The following is a 23,208-nucleotide window of genomic DNA, read 5'->3' as shown; positions in this document are numbered from 1 at the left end:
AGCGTAGAGTCTTAACCACTGGACCGCCAGGGAAGTCCCTGTGATGTGCTTTTAAATAAAAACATATACATAGGGCTTCCCTGGTGGTGCAGTGGTTGAGAATCCTCCTGCCAATGCAGGGGACACGGGTTCGAGCCCTGGTCTGGGAAGATCCCACATGCCGCGGAGCAACTGGGCCCGTGAGCCACAACTACTGAGCCTGCGCGTCTGGAGCCTGTGCTCCGCAACAAGAGAGGCCGCGATAGTGAGAGGCCCGTGCACCGCCATGAAGAGTGGCCCCCGCTCGCCGCAACTAGAGAAAGCCCTCGCACAGAAACGAAGACCCAACACAGCCAAAAATAAATAAATTTATTAAAAAAAAAACATATACATAAAACATGTAGACACACACAGAAAACATTTCAGGGAAAGATGGTTCTAAAACTGTTAACATTTGGGAACTGGGAACAGGAACTGGGGTTTAGGTTGGGATGGGAGATTAGAAGGGAGACATTTATTTCCCATTTTATCTTTTTACTACCATTAAAAAATTTGTTTACCATATGCATATATTACTTTCTTACTTTCTTTAAAGCTTAAAATTTTTAATTAATATAAAGGACAAGGTACTATAGAAGTACTACTAACGGATATAAAGATTTTCCCTTTTTTTTACAGCTTCTCCTTAAAAGACCATTCAAAGCATCAAGGGCTCAGAATTAAGGGAGGTTCTGGCTAAGATTTTATTGCTTTTAATGGCAGTATTGTAGAAGAGGTTATTATCTGGAAACCAAAAAGTCCATTAAAGAACATTTGAAGTACTGTATGGGAGAGAGCATCAAAGGCCCCCCAGGAAATAAAACATTGGGATCCTGAATCTTTTTACCATCCACTACTGTTACCTGTACATTCCCTCTAAAGGTTTAGATGAATCTTTAATCATATAATAGCAAAGCATTAAAAAAAAAAAGCCACATCAGATTTTTAGTAAATACGGTCCTGATTCCATATGCCCACGGTTTAGCTTCTGAAATAGCTCCAAAACTAGCCCCCATCTGGCCTGGTCTTGCATATTGAAAACAGCTGCATCTACAATTTCTGTGCCTGTAAGCAGTTCCAGAGCTATTAATGGTGTCCAGAACTAGCCCACAAAAAGGTGCAGGTGACTCATGGTTCTTGCTATTGGGTGTGTTCACTGAAGGTCAAGCTTTGGCAGAGACTATTTGAAAGGCAACTTCACAACTATGCCAATAAGAGGAAATCTCCATTCTTGTTAGACATTTGGGTTTTATTCCAGTTTTAGTTGTCAACGCTGAGCATATATATTTGGCCTAAACTATCTGCACCAATAATGCCTTTCTCCAAGGTTCATATAGGAATTGCTAATATATCCAAGCCCTGCTTCTCATATACCTTATCCCACCATCTTATTTTATTTTATTTTATTTTAATTTATTTATTTTTGGCTGCATTGGGTCTTTGTTGCTGCGCATGGGGGGCTTTCTGTAGTTGCAGTGAGCGGGGGCTGCTCTTCCTTGCGGTGCGCGGGCTTCTCATTGTGGTGGCTTCTCTTGTTGCGGAGCGTGGGCTCTAGGCGCGTGGGCTTCAGTAGTTGTGATGCATGGGCTTAGTTGCTCCGCGGCATGTGGGATCTTCCTGGACCAGGGCTCGAACCTGTGTCCCCTCCATTGGCAGGTGGATTCTTAACCACTGCGCCACCAGGGAAGACTTATCCCACCATCTTAATGCCCACTGTTGATGACCCAAACACTGGCTCCCACAATCAAATAAAGAAGGTGGTTTCCTTACAGCAAACAGATCACTGTGATCTAGAGGTCTGTTTCTTCCCTTGGAAATGAAGGTTAAGTTCCTGCTATCAACAAACTTCCAAGCTTCTTAATGTTTCACCCATTCTTAGAAGCTATTAGGGAAGCAGCACAACAAACTTAAGGGTGAAGGGGTCAGACTTCACTGGCCACTGCCATGATGTAGCTGAAGGTCTGTAGTCCTGCCGTTTTCAGTCTGGTCTATGAGCTTCCACAGAAGCCCACATATGGGCATGATCCCAAGTGAGTCTCAGAATATTTTAGCTAATCTAGATACCCTGAAAATGGAACACAGCTATTCACTTCATACTACCACCATGGAGGGGTCTGTCAATTACATCTTTATTTTCACTAGCTTCCAACTGAAGTTTAGCATTCTTTCTATTATACATGTAGGCAACAAACCATAACAGTATTAGCAGTACTGTGGCTTTGTCACCAATAGAAATCACTTATCTATTCACAAGACATTACGGATGTTACAGATATTATGAAATATTGTTAAATAACTCATCACTATTTTAGAATTACAGTAGTTATTAGACCCTCCATGAGATTGCCTATTTTAATGTTAAAGGAGCATGTTACTATGTATAGTAAAAATTGGTTTTCTAAAGTGTTTTGATAATTACGTATAACTGGTTTCCTTTGGATTTTTCTGTATCTTATTTTATGGATTTAAAAACATTATTCTGAGAAGGTATCCATAGACTGCCAAGGGAGTCCATGGCACATAAAAGTGAAGAACATCTGGTCTAGTGATTTATGGTTTTCAAAACACAAATGAACTCATAATATGAATGCCAATCCTATAGGGCAAGCAGGACACGTATTATCTTTATCATACAGATGAGGAAATAGGTTCAGAGAGATTAAGTTGTTTGCTCAAGGTCACAGACTATTCGGTAGCATTTAGGACTTGGACGTTGATGCTCTAATTCCACTTTCATGCAATTACACCCGTAATTCTCAAAGTGTGGTCCTTGGACCAGCATCCCCTGGAAGCTGGTAGATATGTAGGTTCAGGCCAGCTGAATCAGAAACATGGGTGAGGTCCAGAATTCAGGTTCAGCAAGCCCTCCAGGTGGTTGTGGTGCATTTAAAGTTGGAGAAGCACTACGGTACACCTTCCTGCCCTCCTCTCTTATTTTTGAGTCCTGATCAAAAGAGAAGGATTCTCAGTCGAGGGAGAAATGGTTTCACTTCTCATATACTGGCTTTGCCTGGGCAAAAGGGCCCACACTGAGAGGAGGGGAGCAAAAGGTCCAGTCTGGGGGTTGACACTTATGTTCCTTCCACCCTACCACTGAAGCTCTCTCCATAGCACTCTCCCACCCTGTCTTCGAGCATTTAGGATTCCCAGAGCTGACTTTCCCATGGATTTCAAGTTACCAGCAAGCAATCCCAGAAGACACCTATCATCGTGTGACTTTACACACAAAGCATAAACCATTAAGGGTTTGGATTGTGACTAACCCTCGGGGTGTGTGTGTAGAAGACAGTCCAATTCAACTCAACAAAAAATTATATCAAGACACTGAGTAAGCCCAGGTACTGTACTGTTAAATCCTTGGATGCACAATTTTTTCCCCATTTTCCCATTACTGACACTGGATGGGTATTACAACAGAAAAGCAGTAGTTGTCAGGCAGATGATTAAGTCCTGATAGAGTTGTCATTTCCTGAACACATGTGAATTTGGTCCGATTAAGTCATTTCAGTTGAGTTAATTGCATTGGCAACCCAATTTATAGCTGTATTAAATTTAAAAAATAGGATATAACTCACATATAGTAAAGTATTTAAATTACAAGTTTATAGCTTGATGATTTTTTTATATCTGTATTACGCCTGTGTTACTACTACCTGGATAAAATACAGAACATTCCAGCCCCCCACAAGTCTCCTTCCTGTCCCCTCAGAGTCTTTACCCCATCCTCACAAGTCTCGAATGTTGCCACTACTCTGCTGTCTAGAGCCACAGTTTCCCTGTTTTTGAATTTCATGTAAATGGAATAATAACATATATATTCTTTTGCACTGGACATCTTTTACTTAACTTGATGCCCATGAGACTCATCCACTTTGTTGCATTTATCAGTAGTTCATTCTTTTTCATAGCAATTTAGTATCATATAAATATGCCACGATTGGGACTTCCCTGGTGGCGCAGTGGTTAAGAATCCGCTTGACAATGCAGGAGACATGGGTTCGATCCCTGGTCCGGGAGGATCCCACATGCGGAGCAGCTAAGCCTGTGCGCCATAACTACTGAAGCCTGCGTGCCTATAGCCTGTGCTCCACAACAAGAGAGGCCACTGCAGTGAGAAGCCTGTGCACCACAACGAAGAGTGACCCCCGCTTGCCGCAACTAGAGAAAGCCTGCGTGCAGCAACGAAGACCCAACGCAGCCAAAAATAAAAAAATAAAAAAAAAATAAAAAAAATAAAAATAATCCATAAATATGCCACGATTTACTTTTCTATTGTTGATTGACTTCTGGGTGTTTCCAGTTTTTGGCTCCGTTGGGTGAAGCTGCTATAAAACATTCTTGTATGTTTTTGGTGGACATACGTTCTCGTTTCTGTTGGGAATATACCCAGAAGTAGAATTGCTGTGCTAAAGGCATAGGTATGCTTAGTTGCAGCAGGCACTGCCAAACATTTTTCCAAAGTGGCTGGACTTGTTGTTGGGAGCCAGCGATCTCACTGTGGAAAAGGAGGCATACAAATACGGAAAGGGGGAAGGCAACACAGAACACTGTGGGGCATGGATTTAAATTTAAGATATCAGTGTGAATTCATAATTTTGAAATCATGTATATGTAGGTATATGTGCATGTTTATATGTACACCGTATATATGTATACGTATGTGAGTGTGTGTATTTTTGTTATGCGTTTGCATATGTATACATACATGCATATAGTTCCTAGCTCTGTCTGCTAAGAGGGCTAAGAAGCAGAGACACCCCACTAGCAATAAGCAAACCCTGCACCTTAATCTTGGTCTCTAATACCATCCCCCATGAAAAGGCACCCTTATTTGGAGAAATGACTAGTTCCAGGGACGGGGCAGGGTAGGTATAAGATAAGCCTGGAAGTAAGGAAGTGTTCACAAAGACGATGGGGACACGTCACAAGGACATAGGAGTCACCTTGAAGAAGCTCCTTTTGGCCACATCTGAGACGGTCTCAGCACCCAAATAAGTATGGTAACAAAGTACAAAGTACTGAAAGGAAAGGAAATTCATGAGCTCATACCAATAATAAGTAGATGAACAAATACGTGGGGCAGAAGGGAGGGCTCTCGCTTATGAAAAATTTCAAGGGCCGACTGGTAAACGTAGAGAGAGCGCTGGAGTCGGAAAATCGTTTTGCAATCGTCATGGTAAAGATTGGATCAGCCAGAAATCATCAACACACACTAAACCTTGGGGGGAAATTTTGCTGTGCAGCGAGATATTCCAGTGGTCTTGTCAGCCCCTCAGACTGCTTATTAGTTGCAAGGGAGAAAAAAGAAAGAGTAATTATCCAGTGAAGAAACTGGGCAACGCTTTACCAGGTGATCGAAATGAACGGCACCAGTGAGAAAAGGTAGACACTGTGTATCTCCTGACGTGGTACCTTGCAAAGGGCGCACCACCCCTAACCCAGGGTTCGGCTGAGAGTGTATAACGTTAATCTAGTCACGAGAAACACCAGACAGCGAGGAACATTTTAATTTTTTTAAGGGTGGGGGACTGTATTCTTAAAAAAATGTCAGTATGATAAAAGACAAAGTCTGTGGAAACATTAGAGATTAAACGAGGAGAGGGAGAAATGTCAAATGAACGTAGTACCTAGCCTAGATTTGCTCCTGAACTGGAGGAAGGAAAGTGCTATAAAGGACATGATTAGATCAACTGACAAAACTGGAGTATGGACGGTAAATTAAATACTTGTAAATGTTGTGTCAACGTAAATGTGTGAACTTGCAGGCTATCCTGTGGTTACGTAAGAGAGTATTCCCATTCTTAGCAAATACTCACTGAAACTGGGCTATTTGTGGATAAAGGGCTGTGGTACACGTAACTTACCCTCAAATGGTTCAGAGGGAAAAAGTATAGGTGACTCTGAATAAGTAAATACAGGGGTTCTCTGTACTATTTTAACTTTTGCAACATTTATTCAATAATTTGAATTCAAATTATTTCCACATAAAAACTTTTTTTAAAAACACAAGATGACTCCTTCGCCCCCAGATACTCACACCTGGGTCGCATCTCCCCATTGATTTGGATTTAATTGGTTGAGGTACAGCTTGCACAGTGAGGGATTTAAAAGCTCCCAGGTGATACTAATGTACAGCCAGGACTGGATTAGATAACAGAATTTCCAAAGCAGAAGTAGGTGCCACTGTTTCCTGCATCCTGAACCACAAGTGTGTTTCTCCCCATCTATTTTTCTAAAGTTTTGAGCTAACGTTCAGTGGATAACTTCTAGAAATACATAATGTGATGAAGGGGAAACAACATGTATAATCAAACAAGAAGTTCAGACAAAGCCCCAGTATTCTCTAATGTGCTTTGAACGTGTACTGATAGGTAAGAGATTGTCATACTGAGTGAAGTAAATCAGACAGAGGAAGACAAATATCATATGATATCACTTATATGCGGAATCTCAAAAAATGGTACAAATGAACTTATTTAGAAAACAGAAATAGAGTCACAGATGTATCAGTAGAAAACAAACTTATGGCTACTGGGGGGAAAGGGATAAACTGGGAGATTGGGATTGACATGTACACACCACTATATATATAATAGATAACTATATATAAAATAGATAACTAATAAGGACCTACTGTATAGCACAGGGAACTCTACTTGATACTCTGTAATGACCTATATAGGAAAAGAATCTAAAAAAGAGTGGATATATGTATATGTATAACTGATTCACTTTGCTGTACACCTGAAACTAACACAACATTGTAAATCAACCATACGCCAATAAAAATTAATTAAAAAAACATGCTGTAGGGAGACCATGTGCACAGATCACACAAAACATTCTGTCACTGTGATGCTCTACAGAACTGCCAAAGACCAAAAGTGGTGCAAAAGAAGTTTTAGGATCTGGGTATGAAGAAGGCTTAGAGTGCAACGTCGATGCAACTTTGAAAGAAGTAGCATCTGTACATAAATATATGTTATGGCTGGTTTCTATTATTAAGTTTATTTCCCTGAACTATATGTGTATATACCTGCCTCCCTTGATAGAAGGTGAGTGCTTTAAAGGCAGATACTGTGACATGTACATGTTTGCCCCACTGCTTAGCTCTTGCTTGGCACTCAATAAATGCTTATTGAATAGAAGTAAATTATGAGGTGTATTGTTCCTTTTTTTTTTTTCTTTTTGGCTGCGTCGGGTCTTTTCGTTGCGGCATGTGGGAACTTTCGTTGGGGCACGCGGGCTCCTCTGTAGTTGTGGCGCGTGGGCTCCAGAGCATGTGGGATCTGTAGTTGCGGCACACCGGCTCTGTAGTTGTGGTGTGTGAGCTTAGCTGCCCTGCGGCATGTGGGATCTTAGTTCCCCGACCAGAGATCGAACCCACATCCCCTGCGTTGGAAGGCGGATTCTTAACTACTGGACCACCAGGGAAGTCCTTGTATTGTTCCGATCTATCTTATTGTAACTTTGGAGTTCAGATAAGAGGCTCTTGAAAACTCCTTAAAGTCCTGCTTTTATCTAGATGTTCCTGTTTAAGAATTTCAATCTCAAAAATGTCCTCCATTCCTCCTGGTCAAAATGGTAAATGCATGCAGTGATGCCTAAAAATTCTGTTGAAAAAAAAATGACAAAAAAAAAGCAACATCTCTCTTTGGGTAGATCCAGGTCCAGTCTGATAAAATGTCCAGATTATGGTTTCTGTTAAACAAATATACACACATATCACACTGATTTTTCAGTTCAGATTACTTTGGCATTTTGAGTTTGGAAAGAATTGAACCTGTGTGATTTTCTACAACATGATGTCACACATTTGGACTGAAAATCAGAGTATCAGAGAAAGAAGGTTTGCTTTCTCTTTGGCACTGTGTGATTACAGGTCGTGAGGGGTTTGAATAAAGGGAACTGCCAAGTCTGTTATTTAATTGTTAAATTATGGCTAAGTACAGCTAATTCTCATTCTTTACAATATTAACATTTGATTTATTTTGACTCCAAATTTCCTTTGAATGCTTACTAACTATAAAGAAAGTTTGTGTATTTTTAAGCCCCAAATAATGTTGTATGAAATAGATCCTATCTATGGTTTAAGTAAGATAATAAGCTAAGCAAAGAGGTATTGGGGGGCTGTAAAGGTAAGACACAGCCCACAACTTTGGGAGCTTGGACACATACTAATGTGACGTGAATAGAGAGACTGGTAAAATTTCCATGCGGTGCAGAGGATCACGGCAGGGGGTGTTGGTGGTGTCTGAGCAGGAACTTGCAGGGTGAGAAGCAGTTCACCAGGCAGAGGATGGTGGGGTAGGGGGAAGAATTCATGGGAGAACAGAGAAGGACATGGACAAAGGCAGAGGCCAGGATAGGCCTGACCTTGGAGGGGTGGGGGACAGTCTGGTGTGGTTAGAGAAGGGGCATCATGGGGTGCTGGGGGCTGGAGTAGAGCGGGGCGGGGGTGTGGAGTGAGAGCCCCTGGAGGTGAGGTGGGGAGTGAATGCTGCGGGCAGACTGTGAGGGCTGGATGGTGGGCACTGGGGAGCCATGAAAGGTTTTTGATCAGGAGAGGAACAGCTGAGATCTGGTTTTAGGAGAGAACACTGGCTACTGAATAGGAGAGGCCCCAAAGTTCACGACCACCGCAGTTTCTGAGCGTCCACCATGCCTCATGGGCAGCCCCAGCTCTGCCACTGCAGCCGTCTGGGGCCACCTCTCTTCTCTAGGCTGAACTGTCTACTCCCCACGAGCAGGGGGGACCTCCCTGCCCTTTAGAAGGGATTCCAGGGGCCTAGTTACTCTAACAGGTCTCATTATAGCTCAGTTCATCTAGAGATAAACCCGGTATCTTTCTCACCCTAAATGAACTTGCTTCCTAACTCCTCCTCCTTTTAAAAAAGAATTATTCTCCCACTACTCAGATTCAAGTTTTGGCAATCATCTTTGGTTTTTCCTTGTTTTTTTCTCTCTTTTCTCCTCCTGCCTAGTCCCCTGCCCACATTCAAGTTCGGTTTGCCTCCCCCCTGGACCACGGCAGAAGTTTGATCACGGATCTCCCTTCATGCTACCCTAGATTGGTCTTCATAAAATACCCTTTTCCTCCTGTTCCTCCCCTGCCTCCAAATTTCCATGCCTAAAGGATAAAGCCCACCCTCCCCTGATTCACAATCAATGTCTTGTGTGATTTGACCCTGCCTTCAACCATCTTGCACAGCCCCCTTGTCTTTTCAATCAAGTATGGAAAATGTCGGTAATTTGTATCTGAGATTTAAAAAAATCCTACTGTGATTTTTCATAGGGCAGGAGCCCTGTCTTATTTAGTATGTGACAAAAGGACACTCAGTAGACGTTGTCGAATAAAGCTAGCATCCCCTTCTCATCCTGAGGGTCTTACTCAAGAGCTGCTCTCTCTTGCTTCTAACCTCTTAACCCTAATCTTAGTGTCCATGCCCTGTTTTTTTTGAGGCTCAATCAATGGCTGTCTTGATTGTTTTACTATTCTTAATGCTGCATCTAAGCTCCCAAGATTTTTTTTAACCTCAGGAGCAGAAAGTTGAATTAATCAGTCTCCTCAGCTCAGGACATTTTTGCTGTACAAGGCCTGCCTCTCTTGTCTTATTTTATTTTCCCCTTCACACTGGATTCTCACTGACATCACCCCCTGCCTGTCCTAACCAGCACCTACACTAGTGTGATACATATGTGTGTGTATGATATTAATACATATGTCACTTTTTTCCCAACAAACCTGTTTTTAAGATTCAAGCATAAACTTGAATCCAATGAAAAGATGGAAGATCTTGTGGGAAATTCCAAACAACCAGTCTAATAGCATTTTCACCCCTTTTATTCTTTTCTTTTTTTAAAGCCTTTTTTGCTGAAGTATAGTTAATTTACAATGTTGTTGGACTTCCATGGCGGTCCAGTGGTTAAGACTCTGTGCTTCCATTGCAGGGGGCACTGGTTTGGTCCCTGGTTGGGGAAGTTCTGCATGCCGTGCGGTGTGGCCAAACCAAAAAAACTAAAAATCAATGTTGTGTTAGTTTCAAGTGTACAGCAAAGTGATACAGTTATGTGTATATAATATATATATGTATACACATACAGACACATTCTTTTTCAGATTCTTCCGGTGGGGGGGAGAGATAAATTAGGAGTTTGGGATTAACACATACACACTACTTTTTTGCTGAGGGTTCCAAGATGATGGTACTAATTCAATCCTTACTAGTGAATTGGTAATGGCAGAAGTTAATCTAAAAAGCATAGGATGTACTTAGATGTAATGTAATATAAGAGTTTTATTGCAGAGACACAAATGAACCCAAACCCTTTTGTTGTCTGAGTATGGGAACACTGAGCAATAAATGCATATCAATTTCAATGCCCTCTGAAAGCAAACACAAGGAAAGAAATTCCTATTTAATTACTTTGTTGAGCTATGGTTCTTGCACTTGATACTCCCCTGAGACTGAATCACTTACGTCTTTGGAGTTATAAAGGTTATACAGTTAATGATGGCAGCTTGTCCGTCCATTAGGTGAACAGGTAGGAAACATTTTCCCATGAAAATAATTTAAAACATTTTTAGATGAAACCAAATGGATACTAACTAGGATGCAAAACCACATTTGGGAGATAAAACACAAAATTTCAAAGAAATTTGGACTTGGCAGTAGAACAACCTTGGGCTACCTTGTTAGTGTCAGGTAAGTATTAACTTTCCTCAGTACTAAGGGCTTAAAGGAAAGTCTAAGAAGCACTGGTGAAGTGGATTTATCTCTAAATCATCTTGAGAATTTGAAAATAGCATTTAAATTTTCTCTAACACACATCCATCTTCTGCTAGGCTCCTCTACTTTATAATCTCAGTTTACTTAAAAAGAACTTTTTAAAAAATGGAAAATGTCAAACATACAATATTAAGAGTAAACAAAGCAGTATAATAAATTCTCATGTACCTATCATCAAGCTTCAGGAATTATCAACATTAAGCTATTCTTCATTATACCTCTCTAATTGCTTCCTTATCTTTTTTGCTTTTCAACCCTTCTCTTAGGGGAGATAGACTTTTTCTTTTCCCTGGAAGTATTCACTCAATTCAGATTTCAAGAATAGAGCAGATTTATCTTTTTTTACTTCTCTGATTTAATTCCCTTTCCAAATTGGGTTAAGGAATGCAAGGTGGAGCTCAGAATGGAATTTGCCCAAATTTGCCCATTTGGGCATTGTTCCTGCACTTGGGGTATAGAGCACCAAGTGATGATGGGGTCCAGTTAGGGCAGCACAGAGCTAGAGCTATGGTTCTCAAAGTGTGAATCCTGAGCCAACAGCCACAGCATCGGAGAACTTGTTAGAAATGCAGACTCTCAGGCCCCATATCAGACCTCCTGAACTTGAATCCCTGGAAGTGGGGCCCAGAAATGGGTGTTTTAACAAGCCCTCCTGGTGATTCTATTGCACACTCAAGTTTGATAATCACCACTCTATAGGTTAGGTCAACTTGAGACATGGACAACTGTTAAGAATCAGGGATGTGATACCCAATCTGTGTTCTCCAAATGCCTGTGTGTGTGTGTGTGTGTGTGTGTGTACATGCACACACACACCCCCACACACAAACACACTTGCATATAAGCATATTCTTATTTAAAATAGCCTAAAACTTATTTCTACCTGAAAAATGGGATATGAGCTTGAGAAAGACATTAACAAATGAGGCAAAACGTAAGTATCCTTGTTGCTATATTTAATCTTATTAATTTTGCTTTTAAATTTTATTATAAGTCATAGGCAGTGGACATTGCTGAAGCTTACCCATTTTAGATATTAACCCATCCTGAAACTCCCTTCATGCCTGCTACAGGAATTAAGACAGTGTGGTATTAGAGAAAGGATAGACACATAGATACATTGAACAGAATAGAGTCTCAAAGTAGACCCGCACAACTGTGGCCAATTGATTTTTGATCAAGTTGCAAAGGAATTCAATGGAGAAAAGGTAGTCTTTTAAACAAATGATGCTTTAACAGTTGCACATCTATATGCAAAAAAATGAACTTCAACCTATACTTCCCACTTTACACAAAAATTAAATCAAAATGGATCATAGAGTTCCATGTGAAATGTAAAACCATACAACTTTTAGAAGAAATGTAGGATAAAACTTTTATGACCTTGGGTTAGGAGAAGAGTTCTTAGATATTATACCCAAAGCTGGATCCATAAAGGAAAACACTGATAAACTGGACTTCATCAAAATTAAGAAGTTTTGCTTTGTGAAAGACTCTGTATTTATTCTATATCTAAGATATATAAAGAACTCTTGAAATTCAACAGTAAGAAAACAAAAATCCACTTAGAAATTGGGGGAAGGATTTGAACAGAGACCTTACCAAAGAAATATAAAGGTTGTATATAAGCACATTGATTTCCTCAATTGTTTTCCTATTTTCAATTTCACTGATTTCTGCTCTTATCTTGATTATTTTCTCCCTTCTGCTTGCTTTGGGTTTCATTTGCTCTTCTTTTCCTACTTTCTCAAGGTTTAAGATTAAATTACTGATTAGGAATCTTTCTTCTTTTCCAATATAAGCACTTAACACTATAAATTTCCTCTAAGTACTGCCTTAGCTACATCCCACAAGTTTCAACATGTTGTATTTTCACTTTCATTCAGTTCAAAATATTTTCTAAGTTCACGTGAAAGTTTTGTCATTTTATTTCCATGTATTGTTAAACTTCAAATATTTGAGAAATTTCCAGATCTCTTTTGATTACTGATTTCTAGTTAAATTCCCATCATGGTTGGAAAAAAAGCTTATTTTATATGATTATCACTATATTAAATTTGTTAAGGTCTACCTTATGGCTCAGAATACAGTTTATCTTGCTGACTGTTCCATGCACACTTGGAAAGAGTGTGTATTTCTGCTGCTGCTGGGTGGACTGTTGTATAAATGTTGATTAGATCAAGTTGTCTTCTCGTTCTATTAATTATCTTGACGGTAACACTGAAGTCTCCAAGTATAATTGTGGATTTGTCTATTTTTCCTTTCAGTGCTATCGGTTTTAGCTTTATGTATTTTGGGACTTTGCTGTTTAGATATATACACATTTATGACTGCTATGTTTTCTTGTTAATTTCCTCTTTATTATTATGTAAGTTCTCTCTTTGTCCCTGGTAATTTTTCCTTGTTCTGAAGTTTACTTTGTGTAATTATAACACACCTTTCTTTTGTTTAGTATTTCCATGGCATATCTTTTTTTTTTTTTTAATCCTATTAGTTTTAATCTATTTCTATCATTAAATTTAGAGTAGGTTTCTCACAGAGAGAATATCATTGGGTCTTTAAAAAAAAAAACCCAACTGGATAATATCTACATTTAGCATAATTATTGATTAGATTTATTAGGTCTACCATTTTCTTAGTGTTCTGTTTGTCTCCTCTGTTTTTTGTTCCTCTGTTCTCTCTTTCCCTTCCTTCTTTTGGATTTGAATAATTTTTAGTATTCCATATAATTTATCTATTGGCTTTTTGTTCATAGCTCTTGTACTTTTTTTAGTTGTTACCTAAGGATTATAATACACAAAGCTCATTTGTCACAGTTTAATGTTAATATTTACCACTTCAAATAAAACATAAAGTCTTAAAAACATATAGGTCCTTTTACACTCCCCTATTTACATTATTGATATATTTGCCATATGTTTTACATCTACATACACTGAAATCCTCCCAGTGTTATTTTTGCTTTCAATAATCACGCATAGTTCATATAACTTAAGAGGATGACCTTGGCTTTTTTTAACCTCACGATAATCCTATGAAATAGGTAGCAGGTATTATGATTTCCATTTTAGGGGAGAGGAAACTGGTAAGTTAGGTGACTTGTCTGTATTCACACAGCTGGCTAATAGCAGAACTAGGACTCGACTTATTTGTTCTCACTTCCTATTCCTTTCTCTGTTACTAGGCTGCCATATATGTAAGTTATGGCTTTGGTACAGAAGCCAGAGTCTGTGTGGCACAGAAGGTGCCATGAAATTGCAAAAAAATATTGGAAACGACAACACCTGGGTTCAAGACATGCTTTGCACGTTGCGGGACATAACGACAGAGCTCATTCAGGAAGAACACTCAATACGTGACTGCAAAGCCAGGGAAGTGTCAGTAAATAATATGTAAGCATTCTTCCCTTTGGAAACACCATGGCGACCTGGAGGAAGTGGCTCTTATATCCTACCTGTGGCACCAAGATAATAAGCAGAAATAGACCTGGGTCTAATTTTTAAGGCACTGGATGAACCACAGACTGGCTGATGCTCTTCATGTTCCCAACTAACAAATAGTTTCAGTCCGTGGTCATTTATGTTGGCTCTTCTCCATTTGGGATTTGCTACTTCTGTTCATCCAAACAATCAGGATTCCAACTACAGATGGCTGAATACAAAATTCATTTCTGTGGAAATCCTATTTCCCTTCCCTTAAATTAGTGGTTTTAAAAACTGTGTTCCCTGGAGTCCTAGAGCTTTTCATTAACTTTCTAGATTTCCACAGTGTCCTCACGGGTCATCATGGAGAAGGGGGTAGAATGGACTTGGTGTGTGTAGCGGTGAGGTGGGGAGGAAGCCACTTCCTTCTTCTTTTGTTTTAAAGATTTTATTTGAACAAATAGTTCTTTGGAACTATTAAAGAAATTTGAAAACCTCCACCTCAGAGCATTGACTCAGCCTCTCAGGATGGGTGGGAACTTGAGGTCTGTGAACTTCAGTCTAACCATCCACGGAAGGCTTGCATTCCTCACAACTACATGACACCCAGACTGGGTCTGAGCATTTTCAATGGCAGGGAATCTCCATGTCTCTCTAGCAGTTCACTTTTTTGCTTAGTTCTGATGCCATCAGTCTTTCTGTAGATCAGTGCTTCTCTAACTTGGCTCCCCATTGAAATCACCTGGAGAGGTTTAAAAAATACTGATGCCTGGGCCCCACCCCTAGAGATTCTGATATAATGGGTTTGGGGTGCAGCCGGGGCCATGGGTGATTTCAAAGTTTCCTAGGTGATTCTAATTTGCAGCAAAGTTTGGGAACCGTAGCCTTACATGAGCTGAAATCTTTACCCTCAAAGTGTTACCTAGTGCTCTTACTCCTGTTGAAGACACGTGTAACAATTCAAATCTGTCTTCCACATAAGAACCTTTATGTTTAAAATCCAGAGACAGCTTTCACTTTCCTCGCAGTTTTCCCCTTCCAATGAAAATCCCAGCGCTCCCTGGATGTCTCCTCCAGCAGCATGTGATCTGGCTGGTCTGCATTTCTCTGAAAGTGAGGTACCTCCCCTGGAGTGCACTGTGCTGGGATGGAATTGATGATTTCCATCAATTCCTTTCCCCCCTTGAATTTGGATACGAATTACGAATTACTGGCTAAGGCCTAAGGACAACCGGAAAACCAAATCAGCAGAGCCTGGAGACAATTCGCTCTTACACCCCTTCGCCTTTTACAGTTTGCAAAGTAAATTCAGACACCTTATTTCAATTACTCCTCCTCCTCAGCTGTTCTTATTCCAATCACATTATTCAGGTGAGGAAGCTGGTTTTAAAATAAAGAAGAATTGTGCCCCAAACCACGAGGTTAGTAAGTAGCAGAGCTGGGGGTGGAATGTAAGGCTCCGGAGCTTCCATATTTAAATTCCTACACTATGTCACACCACCTCCCACGTTACTGAATGTCCATGGCAGGCCGGGGACAGGACCTCATGGAATACAGACCTCTGGTTGTTGCTGCTGCTCTATGTGGCCGTGTTCCAGGGCCACCCAAGCTCTCTGCACTGTGTGTGTGCAGCACCATAACCACGGGACAGGGGGCTCTGCCACAGGGTTGAGAAAATAAGGCCAGGTTTCAGGCCACATGACACGCCCCTCACTCTGAATGCTGACAGAAATTATGTGGTTACTTTAAAACCTCCTTGGAGAAAGGCCGCCATGTGCATGGCTGAACCAAATCACAAAAACCAGGTCAGACAGTGGCAACCTGTTTGGCAAAAATTCATAATTCATCTCACGATGGATCCCTTCCTGCATATACATGGGATGCCTTATTCTCCTTTTGGTTCCTGGCTTGTGTTTGCCCTAGGACTTAAAAAAATCTCTTCTAACAACGGACACCTTAATTATATACCCTTTTCATTTCCAGCTCAGCCCTGACCCTGGGCTGTACATTTGGAATATTCTCGGGACTTCCTGATTTCAGACTCCCATTGCTGACGCTACTATGGGTCTTAATTTCACCTATTTCACTGACTGAGCTAAAGACAGTGTGATATTCATTGTCTGGGCAGTGGGCGTGGTCTGTCCTGAGTGCAGGGAATAAGGAGGTACATTGTAGAGGATTTAAAAATGGTAATGACTGTCTAGCAGTTGATGCTTTTTTATTATCACCATGATAAGATACTCCTCCCACTGCCCCCTCCCCCCTCACCTTGGTAACATTCAGTCACAAATGTCCATCCCAACCTGCTACAGCCCTGGGCTCCATTTCTGCCCTGTCTTTTGGGCAGGATGGAAGTCACATCTAACCGGGCTCGGTAGGGCTTCCATAGAACTTGCCCAACAGTTCAGATGGAAAAGAACTCTGTTAGGAACAACAGACCCCTAGAAGATAGTGCATCTTCCTTGGCTGGACAGATAACCAGAGAAAACTGGATTTTAAAAATCTCTACGAACAGGCTCTCACACGACGCACTGGTTATTCCCAAGCCCTGTAAAGTGTCACGCTGGAAAAAGAGGGCATGAAATTGCTTTTATTTAAGAGGCATTTGTTTGCGAAAACGATGCTTTCTCCAAGCAAAATGTTAGCTTGCCTGGTTAGAAGTTAATTACAGTATTTATTGCTTAAAGTCAGCCTGGAATTTTGGCTTGAATTCTTACGAGCTTATGATTCAGGGGAAAAATTACCTATTCAACCCAAGGCCAGGGAGCTAAAGGTTGATCTGATAACTGCTTATTTCAAAAAGACCCATGAGATAAGAAACAAGTCCCTGAGGGGGTAAAAAACCGAGCTGTGGTTTTAAATCCAGGAACATTATCGTGGAGCTACAGGAATGTTTGTTACTCAGATTAGACCTAAATGAGGAAATGACTTAAAAGGATCAAGTGGTTAGTTGCCTGATTCTCACATTAATAATGCCCTTGTTCTTTTGATATCTTCAATACTCACATATTGGTTTAATTAAAATATTTGGAAGTTGAAGTCCAGTGCAAGCAGAGAAATCATGCATGTGTTTATGTGGCTTAAGGGACTTGAGCTTTATCATTCTAACCTGTCTCCAAAGCAAACGTTATCCTTGTTGGCCCTCTTCCTTTAGCCCCATCTTAGGGGCTGGGTACCATGGACTGACTTGTCTGGGCCTCTGGACATCATGACTGTGTTTTCCAGCTGTCCTCTTCTTGGTGCCTATCTGACCTTGACCTTTGGGTTTCTCCCAGTGTTCAAGCCTTGGCCCTTTGGTTTTCTTCTTCCTGCGTGACTGACTCCATCCGGGAGCTTCAGTGCTCACCCCAGCCCGGCCCTCCCACCTCAGCTCAGAGACTTCCATTCCAACTGTCAACGGGCCATGTCCTTGACCTTAATCCCTCCTGCCTCCTTCAAGATCACCCGCCAGCAAGCATTCCTTCTCCCCTCCAACTCTTATCTCCTTCTCTCTCTGCCAGCTCCTCTCCATTTTCCAAGAAACATGTTTAAGTCTACCCTAGCCTTCAAGAAGAAAAGAAACACATCTTGCCTCAGCCCTGGCATCCCTTAATCTCCCTCCTCCTCTGCACTGTCAAACTTCCTAAATAACATTTACTCTGGCTGACTTGCACTTGCAAAGGTCAGGAGCAACGGTCTAGTGGCTAGATCCAGCTGCCTCTCTGCTCAGGCCTCCTGCCTATGAAATGTTAACCCTTTTTTACTGGGACGTAGACTGCTCCCCAGTGCATCTCTCTCAACCCCCACCTCTGGGCTGCTGCATCCCCTGACTCCTGCCTATCTCTGTGCACCTCTGCCCCTCCTCTACCTTCTCCTGTCCAAAGGGAGCTGTGGCTGCAGTCTTTGGTTGGCTTTTTTTTTTTTAATAAATTTTATTTATTTATTTATTTATTTTTAGCTGAGTTGGATCTTCGTTGCTGCATGTGGGCTTTCTCTAGCTGCGGTGAGCAGGGGCTACTCTTCATTGCGGTGTGGTGTGCGGGCCTCTCACTGCGGTGGCTTCTCTTGTTGCGGAGCACGGGCTCTAGGCACACGGGCTTCAGTAGTTGTGGCGTGTGGGCTCTAGAGCGCAGGCTCAGTAGTTGTGGTGCACGGGCTTAGCTGCTCTGCAGCATGTGGGATCTTCCCGGACCAGGGATCGAACCCATGTCCCCTGCATTGGCAGGCGGATTCTTAACCATGGAGCCACCTGGGAAGCCCTCTTTGCTTGGCTTTTATTTCCCTTCCATTCTATTGTCTTCCTCCCACCTCCGCGACAACTCCAGTTCTCCACTTTGAAGAGATGACTTGCAATTTATATCTTTGGTCTTGTCTCCTTCCTGCACTCCAGCACCAGGTTTCCAAGGCCTGCCAGAACTTTACTCTGTACCTTTCATAAACATGCCCTGCACCCCTCAAGTTCAACATGTCCCAAAGCAAACACCCCATGATCTCTCCCAGCCCCGCTTCGCCTGTTCACTGGCCCAGGTGTCCTCCCAGTCATTGGGCTGGAAACCTCTGCTCTTCCCCAGCTCTTTCTTTACCCCTGGTGTCTAATCAGTTACAAAATCCTATTTTCCAAGCAAACTGTGATCCCCATTCCACCATCCACAGTCAGAACTTCCACACCTCCAGGCACTGGCCCGCAGTGTGTGCTGGGTGAGGAGGGCACCGTGTGGACAGACGCTGCATTTAGGTAACGGCTCAGTTTCCAGACCTGCTCCTACCAGCCTGGGTCTGTGTCCTCATATGCACAATAAGGGTTTAGACGGACAATCTCTAGAGCTTTGTGATTCTCACCATGTCTACATGTCCACAGCCTATTTATCCTTCAAGATTCATGGTAGTTTCGCCTCCTTCCTAAATTTTCCCTGACTCCCTCCCTGCTGCACCCAAACTAGAAGTAATGTCTCCTCCTCTGGATTCCTGTATCACTTTATGTATTTCTTTTAGGGATTTATCACTGATTACTTCTTACCTTCCCCATTAGATTAAGTGGTCACACACTCTTGCAGGGAAAAGCCCACGTCTAGTTCTTTTTCTTCTTCTTTACATTCTCCTCGTAATAGAGTTGGCAACCATGAAATAGTCATTGAATGAATGAATGAATGCATGCATGCACTGCAGGCGCAGATGAGCTATCTTCTGTGGAGAGAGGTCAAAGGGTGGGGCTGGCTTTAGGTGTCCATGAGAGCACAGAGCCCCTGCCTGAGGCCCTCCCTGGTGCAACTTAAGACCTAGGTGAAATCGATCCCTTTTCTTTGCCAGGTGCCTCAGGTTACCACCACTCACAGGTTCCCGCCTCGCTGACCCAGGAATAACTGAGTAAAAGAGTCAGATGCTGATGGACAGCTGAGCAAACGATACAAGCTAATGGAAATATGTTCTGTCTCCCATGTAATCTACACAAATTAAAATAATAAAGCTGTATCATGGTTTTGCTTACAAAAAATTACATGCTAATACACATTTCATGGACTAGATAAGGAGACAATCACCTAAGAGTAGGGACCAGAAACCTTCTAAAAGTAGCTGTCAGATTTGCTCATTCATTCACTTAACAAACTCCTTTTGAGCACCTACTATGTGTCCTGTCGTGCTGGGCACTAAGGACACACAGGAGGGACATGGACTCTGCCTTCTTAGAGGGAAACAGGTTGCTGAAAGGGACAATGATGGGGCGAGGATTTAATTTACACCAGGTCAGGGAAGGCCTCTCTGAGGAGGTGCCTGAGTGTGGGAAGGAGCCAGCCTTGCGAAAAGCAGGGAACTGCATCCAGGAAAGAGGGAACAGCATGTGCACAGGCCCAAAGGTCAGAAGAACTTGGTTTGAAGAAATGACGGGAGGTCTGGCTGATGACTTTTGTCCTCGTGAAGAGAAGGGACAATGGTCCCCCTTCTGGAAGTGGACGGGCAGGAGGATGACAATAATATTCTCAAGTGGTAGCACAAGGGCCGGAGGTGGCTTTCATAAGAGCCAAGAAACTAACTTACGAGGCTGAGCCTCTAAATTATGGGTCTTAAATCTAATACAATTTATGAAGGCTCTTTCCCTGGGCTGATTCCTCATCTCTAAAATGTTAGGATTGAGCAAAAAGATTTCCAAGGTCCCTTTAAGTGAAAAATTCTCTTAAAGGATTAAATTTAATTAAAATAATGAATTTGAAATGGTAAAATGAATCAGTGAACCAGGAGTTTAAATATGATGACGAGCTCCAGAGACTTGGTGGTGGCCTCTCCCGGGTCCTGTTACAACACTCCAGGCTGCAGTTACAGTGGTGTTGGGAGACCCTGGATGAGGCAACACCTTCAGTGAAGCCTTCTGAGCAGCAGGGAGAGCAACCTCGTGGGAAAGCCTGACCCCGGGAGGAAAGTCACTGAGTGATTTGCCAACAGCTGAGTTTTTGAAGACTGTTGGTCGATTGGTTCAGAATACCTTTGTTAGGGAGGAGGCCTGGCAGTATACATCTGGTCCAAAGGCATTTTTCAGAGTTGACTGTACAGCAGTGTTACCTCTGGCAGTTTTAATTTTTCATCAGAACAATCTGAATTTTGTTTTAACATCACAGAAGTTATTCGTAAGTGGGCATAGAGGGAAGCTACCTCAACATAATAAAGGCCATATACGACAAACCCACAGCAAACATCATTCTCAATGGTGAAAAACTGAAAGCATTTCCTCTACGATCAGGAACAAGACAAGGATGTCCACTCTCACCACTATTATTCAACATAGTTTTGGAAGTCCTAGCCATGGCAATCAGAGAAGAAAAAGAAATAAAAGGAATACAAATTGGAAAAGAAGAAGTAAAACTGTCACTGTTTGCAGATGACATGATACTATACATAGAGAATCCTAAAAATGCCACCAGAAAACTACTAGAGCTAATTAATGAATTGGGTAAAGTTGCAGGATACATAATTAATGCACAGAAGTCTCTTGCATTCCTTTACATTAATGATGAAAAATCTGAAAGAGAAATTAAGGAAACATTTCCATTTACCACTGCAACAAAAAGAATAAAATACCCTGGACTAAACCTACCTAGGGAGACAAAAGACCTGTATGCAGAAAACTATAAGACACTGATGAAAGAAATCAAAGATGATACCAACAGATGAAGAGATATACCATGTTCTTGGATTGAAAGAATCAATATTGTGAGAATGACTATACTACTCAAAGCAATCTACAGATTCAATGCAATCCCTATCAAATTACCAATGGCATTTTTTACGGAACTAGAACCAAAAACTCTTAAAATTTGTATGGAGACACAAAAGACCCCGAATAGCCAAAGCAGTCTTGAGGGAAAAAAACGGAGCTGGAGGAATCAGACTCCCTGACTTCAGACTATACTACAAAGCTACAGTAATCAAGACAATATGGTACTGGCACAAAACCAGAAACATAGATCGATGGAACAAGATAGAAAGCCCAGAGATAAACCCATGCACCTATGGTCAACTAATCTATGACAAAGGAGGCAAGGATATACAATGGATAAAAGACAGTCTCTTCAATAAGTGGTGCTGGGAAAACTGGACAGCTACATGTAAAAGAATGAAATTAGAACACTCCCTAACACCATACACAAAAATAAACTCAAAATGGGTTAGAGACCTAAATGTAAGACTGGACACTATAAAACTCTTAGAGGAAAACATAGGAAGAACACTCTTTGACATAAATCACAGCAAGATCTTTCTTGATCCACCTCCTAGAGTAATGGAAATAAAAACAAAAATAAACAAATGGGACCTAATGAAACTTAAAAGCTTTTGCACTGCAAAGGAAACCATAAACAAGATGAAAAGACAACCCTCAGAATGGGAGAAACTATTTGCAAATGAATCAACAGACAAAGGATTAATCTCCAAAATATATAAACAGCTCATGCAGCTCAATATTAAAGAAACAAACAACCCAATCCTAAAATGGGCAGAAGACCTAAATAGACATTTCTCCAAAGAAGACATACAGATGGCCAAGAAGCACATGAAAAGCTGCTCAACATCACTAATTATTAGAGAAATGCAAATCAAAACTACAATGAGGTATCACCTCACACCAGTTAGAATGGGCATCATGAGAAATCTACAAACAACAAACGCTGGAGAGGGTGTGGAGAAAAGGGAACCCTCTTGCACTGTTGGTGGGAATGTAACTTGATACAGCCACTATGGAGAACAGTATGGAGGTTCCTTAAAAAACTAAAAATAGAATTACCATATGATCCAGCAATCCCACTACTGGGCATATACCCAGAGAAAACCATAATTGTAAAAGACCTATGCACCCCAATGTTCATTGCAGCACTATTTACAATAGCCAGGTCATGGAAGCAACCTAAATGCCCGTCGACAGACGAATGGATAAAGAAGAGGTGGTACATATATACAATGGAATATTACTCAGCCATAAAAAGGAACGAAATTGGGTCATTTGTTGAGATGTGGATGGATCTAGAGACTGTCATACAGAGTGAAGTAAGTCAGAACGAGAAAAACAAATATCGTATATTAACACATGTATGTGGAACCTAGAAAAATGGTACAGAGGAACCGGTTTTCAGGGCAGAAGTTGAGACAGATGTAGAGAACAAAACGTATGGACACCAATGGGGGGAAGCCGCGGGGGGTTGGGGATGGTGGTGTGATGAATTGGGCGATTGGGATTGACATGTATACACTGTTGTGTATAAAATTGATGACTAATAAGAGCCTGCTGTATAAAAATAAAAATAAAATAAAATTCAAAAATTAAAAATAAATAAATGCATCTTTTATCATATACTATGTTTTTATATACACAGTCTTTTTCTAGACTATTTCATTTCACTGCAATCTCTCCGGTATCCCTGTGTCTGTTCCACACTGTTTTAAGTGCTGTAGGCTTACAGTATTTTGATATCTGGTAGGACATGTTCTCACTTCATCTTTATTCAAAAATTTTTAGT

At 41.3% G+C, this 23,208-nt stretch overlaps 1 protein-coding gene and 1 long non-coding RNA gene across 2 annotated transcripts in view; one reads left to right on the top strand and one right to left on the bottom strand.

Annotated features, from left to right (window-relative positions):
* The window catches only part of THSD4 (thrombospondin type 1 domain containing 4), a 576,458-nt gene that overhangs the window by 34,279 nt on the left and 518,971 nt on the right, over positions 1 to 23,208 (bottom strand). The gene's annotated exons all lie outside the window — the stretch shown is intronic.
* LOC309651620 overlaps positions 65 to 23,208 on the top strand; it is a 455,214-nt gene continuing 432,070 nt past the window's right edge. Inside the window, exon 1 of the long non-coding RNA XR_014258259.1 lies at positions 65 to 272. This is a non-coding gene — a long non-coding RNA (uncharacterized lncRNA). The remainder of the gene's footprint in view (positions 273 to 23,208) is intronic.

The sequence above is a fragment of the Balaenoptera physalus genome (genome assembly GCF_965194825.1).
Source record: "Balaenoptera physalus genome assembly, chromosome: 2".
In the NCBI taxonomy this organism is placed as follows: domain Eukaryota; kingdom Metazoa; phylum Chordata; class Mammalia; order Artiodactyla; family Balaenopteridae; genus Balaenoptera; species Balaenoptera physalus.
The sequence above is the reverse complement of the archived record's forward strand: the minus strand, read 5'-3'. Positions and strand labels throughout refer to the sequence as shown.